The sequence below is a fragment of the Dermochelys coriacea genome, chromosome 3 (genome assembly GCF_009764565.3).
Source record: "Dermochelys coriacea isolate rDerCor1 chromosome 3, rDerCor1.pri.v4, whole genome shotgun sequence".
Lineage (NCBI taxonomy): Eukaryota > Metazoa > Chordata > Testudines > Dermochelyidae > Dermochelys > Dermochelys coriacea.
The window spans coordinates 77737088-77743320 of record NC_050070.1 but is presented as its reverse complement, the minus strand read 5'-3'; the positions used below and the strand labels follow the sequence as shown (position 1 = coordinate 77743320).

General features: G+C 38.1%; 1 protein-coding gene across 2 annotated transcripts in view; it reads left to right on the top strand.

Moving 5' to 3' along the window:
- ASCC3 (activating signal cointegrator 1 complex subunit 3) overlaps positions 1-6233 on the top strand; it is a 472978-nt gene that overhangs the window by 638 nt on the left and 466107 nt on the right. The window lies entirely within an intron of this gene.

Below are 6233 nucleotides of genomic sequence, written 5' to 3'. Positions count from 1 at the left end.
ACAGAGACCTCAGACTGCTTAGTATCATGGCACACACATCACTAAAACATCCTTTTAACTTTTATTAAAGATTAAAAAAAAGGAAAAAAAACGTAAAACATTTCAAATGTTTAAAATAAAAGCGTTATTAATTCTTATAAACATCCCTTGTTCCTTTCCCTTTAGCTGGAGAAAATTTTTAGAAGGAAAACCCCCTTGTCTCAGTCTCTTAAATGGTACTAAAATATGGCAATAACTGTCCATTTTTGGGAAGAAAAAAAGAACCTCGTTAAGAATGGGCTGGAGCTGTTTCTTGTAGCTGTGTTAAAGTCAGATCCCATGTGGTGGCTGAGATTTAGCTGGAGCTGGTAGCAATGTTACCAGGGCCCTCTTTTTGGCCCAGTCCTGGTCAGGACATCTCAGGATTAGGATGATGTAGGCCTGGAGTCCCAAGAGACAGTGGGGATGTAATGGTGAAGCTTTCTTCACTAGCCTATGTCTGTTTGTTTTTATTTTTCCCAACCATCTTTCTTTAAGGACCCAAAGAGGAGTGATGGGTGGAATAGCCCATTTTGTCATATCCAGCAATTAGACCTAATATTCAACAAACCAATTTTGGTTCATTAATTTTTGGACCCACATTTTTTGTTTACAAAGCATGATTTTAACTTTGAGTTATATTAACAGGCTTTTTTTTTTTTTGTTTGGATTAATGTAAAGTTTTTGTCTGGCTTTTTTGCACCTATTCTCTTTACATTTGTTGTAGGTTATTGTGACATTTTATGAACTTGCACTTACTTTTTACAGTTGAACTTATGATTAGGGCAAATCTGTAGGCCCTGTTATATCACTCACCCTATTTTTTTTTATGGCGGATGCCATACTGTTTCCCATGGCTGACGTGTCTACTTACACAGTCTTGTTAGGAAGCAACTGTTTTAGATGAGAGGTTGAATTTTTATTATCTTTAAAGATCTTGTTTAACTTCCAAATTTTCTTTAATTTTAAGGTGCAGTTGTACTTTCTAGCTACACTTAAAAAAATTTGGCATTTTTAAATGTGGAAAAAATTACCTTTTTAATTATTTTTCTACATTAGTGGTCACACTTCCTATTTCCGCCTTTAGAAAGTAGTCCAGGAACTGGTGGAAGCTAGTAGGCTGAAGGAGTGACTCCTTCAGAAGAAGGACAGGGGACCAGGGGCGGCACTAGGCGAACTACCAGCAACTGGCGCCCTAGGCGAACCATGCAATTGGTGGCCCCACCCCCAAACTCCAAGAGCAGATCTAGGCTGACATGAAATTTTCAGAATAGATTTGTACACAAGAGCTAGATGATGTATCATCAGATTTCAAATAAAAATGCATTAAAAATGTTTAATTTTTATTATTACAAATCCCAAATCTTCCATTACACTAGCCTGCTTTAACTGCCATTACCACCACATCCCATATATAGAAAGAAATAAGAAAACTCTTCAGTGAAATTTAACCTGTATTTATAAAAATTCAGAATAAAAAACATTCTGTGCTCTTAAAACATAACTTTTCTTGCTTGAAGTTTTGAAAATTCAGTCACTAGTTCTTTTAGCTCCAGTTTTCCAGCTATTTCATGCTCTGTTGACACTGTGGCAAGTCCAACAAGTCTCTCTTGCACCACTGTTGAACGTAGATATGTTTTTCTATTTAACTTTAAGAAGCTACGTTTCCCACTAGCTATGGAAACTGACAAAGTTAAAAGAATGTGTAGAGCTATAAAAATATTTGGAAAACTGTCAATTTATTTTCACGAACAAACTTGAGTACTTCTTCAGGAGTGGAATGTTTAAGTAGTCTCGAAAAAGCCTGAAGCTCACTACACAAATCTGTAGCATCAATGTCTTTTGATTGAGTCTTTTCATGACTTTTCATGAGTCAATGCCGACTCCAGTTTTATACAAAATTCTCTTATCTGTTTTGCTGTTTTCTTTGCAAGCTGTGGATATCCTATAGAAAGCCAAATACTGACTCTAGCTGCTGCATTTGTTGAATTCTTTCGTCAATTGAGTGAATAGCAGTATCAACGACTGCAAAGTAGAAATTCACATTGAACCTTTGTTTTGGGTTCTGAATGGTTGTGTCTGTCCTTTATATGAAAAGTGCTGTTTCTTTTGCTGAATACAAACTGGCCCTGGTTCAAATTCTGTTGGAAAGTCTATTTCTTCAGCAAGCTTGAGAAAATCTACCAGTGTTCTTTCGAACCCTTCATCACTTCTGAATTCCTCCAGAATATTTTTAGTTTGCTGAATTTTTTGAATAGCAGAATGTATGTCCAAGTTCTTTCCTGAAGCTGCTTACTAGTGAGGTTAATCTTGAAAGGATATTCTACCACAAAATGAGTGAAGTCACAATTTGAACTTGGAGAGGCCATTTGCAAGAGCTTCTGCATCTGAACGTGCCATATTGCCAGATGATCCAGTAAAGGTAGTATCGTATCAGAAACTTCAATTAGGGCATCATAAATGTTTCCATTCATAGCGAAGAGGCTTCAAAGCATCAGTGCGATTCTCCCATCTTGTCTAAGTGGTTTCACAGAGAATTCACGTGGCAAGTCAGAATCTCCCAATGACGTGTTGAGCCTGAGAAAAATGTTGCACCAGGTCAAAGAAGCTGCTTGCCTCCAAACAGCATCTAGCGGCATCATGGACAACCAAATTCAGAGAATGTGCACTACAAGGAACGAAAGAGGCCCTAGGGTTGATTTCCATTATTCTCCTTTGCACACCATTGTCTTTACCCTTCGTATTACTCCCATTATCATAGCCTTGACCACGTAAGTTTTCAACAGATGATGACATTGTTTCAAGCTCCTGTAGAATAGTTTCAGTCATAAATGCTCCAGTCGTCTCCTTCAGTAGTATGAAACCCCAAAAATGTTCCTTTATGAGCACTTCAATATTATCTTCATATGCAGACTTTTCCATATCCACAAAACGAATTATCATCGTCATTTGTTCAACATGATTCACATCTAGTGTACAGTCCAATATTATTGAGCAGAGAATGTTTCTTTTATTTCCATCCTTAGGGAAGGGAAATTATGAACTTGTTCGGGTCCATGTTCCACGAGAATTTGCCGCACACTGTCATCACATCTGGGCCATAAAGCTGGGTCCCCATACTGTAACTTGTTTGTAACGTCCTCATCCTTTCTTCCTTCTACTTCATTTACTTCAATTTCTTCACGTGTCTCTAAAGGTGAATAATTTTTCTCCGCTTCCATATCAGTCTGATGCTGAGAGCTGCCTTCATCTAAAAGGAAGTTTCCAACATCTTGAGTTTCCAAACTGCTTTTCTGTGGATGTGAACTACCCATGTCGAAGTAATATACCTTCATCTTGATGTTCCAAACCACTTCCATGTGGATGTAAGCTAACCTCCTCTCCAAGTAAAATTCCTTCATCTGAATGCTGTGAACTGCTTCCATCTTTATTTGGATTAAAGAGGAGATTTCAGCAAGGATCCCTGCTGTTTTGCTTGGTCCTTTTCCTTCTTGGCCTTTCATTTACGATACTCAGCTCCTGACCAACAGCAGACTTCTTTCATAGAATCATAGAATATCAAGGTTGGAAGGGACCTCGGGAGGTCATCTGCTCAAAGCAAGATCAATTCCCCCAATTTTTGCCCTAGATCCCTAAATGGCCCCCTCAAGGATTGAACTCACAACCCTGGGTTTAGCAGGCCAGTGCTCAAACCACTGAGCTGACCGTCCTCCCAATTATTACTCTTTGAATGTGAGTAGTGGCTACTAACCTGGAAGAGGAAGGAGTGGGACAGGGGACTAGTAATGTCAGAAGAAAGATGAGTAGAGATGGAGAGTGGAAATGTGTCCTGTAATAGGACAATGTTGGGTTGGGGAGTCCTGGACCTGAGGAGGAGTCTGCTGAGCAAGAGAGAGCAGACGCATTCAACTGGTGAACGTGGCTTACCCATCAGAGAACACTGGTGTGGAGTACAGAGTGAATTTTGAAAACTACCTCTTCCTTCCCTTTTCCAGCATAATTCTTCAGTACTTCGTTCAACTGAACTTTTTAACTTTTTTTAGAAAATCAACATTTCAAACTACTTAAAGATCCCCCTGTAGCTTTTCTGAAAGGGTAGAAATACTGAAGTGGTGCCACAGAATGTTACCTAATTTATCCATGTTTAATGCTTAGGTTATTTAAGTAACAGGTTTAAAAATTCCCTTAAAACTAGTTACAGTGAAAGGGGATTGAGAAGAATAACCATCTTCCATAATAAATCTTAATGATAATAAAGAAGTCTTGTAAATCAAGTATACAAACCAAAAGCATGCTGCTGATCTGTATGAAAATGCCATCCTCTAACTTGTTTTGCAGGAAAAAATGTTAAATTTCTTTTTCTGGAAATGTTCTTTGTCATTGTGGTTAAACTTGAATTTTGATAAGAAAAAAGACTGCCCCTCCACCCCCTGTTTCCTTCATGAAGGTGGTTGAGCAGGAAAGAGTATCTTCCTTTAGAGTAGCATTTTGGGACTGTCCTCAGGGGAAAAAACATGGCATTTCCTTTCATGGATTGCAAGCAGTAATCTCAAGGAAGCTTTTAAAATGTTTAATCACCTGCCTTAATGTATTTCTTAACTATTTTTAACTTCTCTCCTTGTTCTGTTCATTTCCTCCCCATTCACTCCCACAAAACCCTTCCCTGCTTAATGCAAATATTAGGTCGTTGGCATGTCACCTTTCATCACAACAGTCCCATTAATTCATTGCCCATTTTGTTGTGTTTATGTGGGGCCATTGAGACACTTTGTAATTCAGCAGATTTTGCGAAAAGCTGGCTGGCTTTGGTGTTATATCCTCCATTAGGGCAATAATGCTTTGAAATTCATTGCTAGTTTTGGGTTGTACTTCCATGCAGTTTTTTCATTGTAGTTGGTTGTGTTTTGATGTTTGTTTGCTACTGGCATAATCTAGTGCCTTCATGCAAATGAGTCTCTAACTTAAAATAGTCCTTTTCTAGAACAAAGTGTGCAATAGACTTGTAACTAGCATTATTGAGATGGTGTGACAAGTGGCTGTTTCCATGTGCATGCTCTGAGGATCTTGCATTGAGTGGGTTGATATTTGTCTGCTGAAGTTGCTGTGCTTTGTAAAATTCTCTCATCGTTTATATGCTGGGAAACAAGGAGTATTTGTATGAATAGTCTGGAATCCCCCACCTAAGAACAGGTTAGACAAACATCTGTCAGGGATGGCCTAAGTGTACTTAATCCTGCCTCAATGCACGGGGCTGGACAAGGTGGCCTTCTGAGATCCCTTCCAGCCCTACATTTCTATAATTCTGTGAAATAAAATGGTGCTACTTTCTGGCTAAATTCTAATATGTCCTGTTTTAGGTGTAGTCCCTTAACAGTCACTTACAATATATCAAACGAAGGGCATGTTTACATATCGGTTTCAACCCATAACAAAAAGAAAAGGAGTACCCGTGGCACCTTAGAGACTAACAAATTTATTAGAGCATAAGCTTTCGTGAGCTACAGCTCACTTCATGCATCCGATGAAGTGAGCTGTAGCTCACGAAAGCTTATGCTCTAATAAATTTGTTAGTCTCTAAGGTGCCACGGGTACTCCTTTTCTTTTTGCGAATACAGACTACACGGCTGCTACTCTGAAACCCATAACAAGGTTTCTCTCAGATCATAACTGTAAGAAATCTGCTTTCATTAGGTATTGCCTCACTCTTACTCTTCGAATACATGCTGCAGTTATTTTCCACTATGAACAAGTGTAGTCAAATTAGATTATACATTACATTGCAGATAAATGGTTTTAAAATATTTCAGATTGATAAATTTGATAATGACATAACTGCTAGTGACATGTAAGAAGCCAATTACCTATATATGAGAATAGAGCCATTGTTGTTGACATGGTACATATGGAGTTGAGCCATGATAGCTGTGTCAATGATTTTTCTCAAGATTTAGTGTATGGTATATTATTCTTAATATCCCATTCACACACACAGCAGCTACCATAATGGCTCTTTCAAAACAATTAATTAAATAATAGGAGTGTTTTAACAAACCTAATTTTCTTAGGATAACTGGAGAATGCTTTGCTCCAGTTAGATTTTAAAACAGAAATCTTGCAAAATTACTGCATCCGCTCATGACTTACTGAATGTTATTCCCTCAGAGAGAATCTTTCTCCAATTAATACTTAGAAGTTATAAGTAAAATACTGATGCT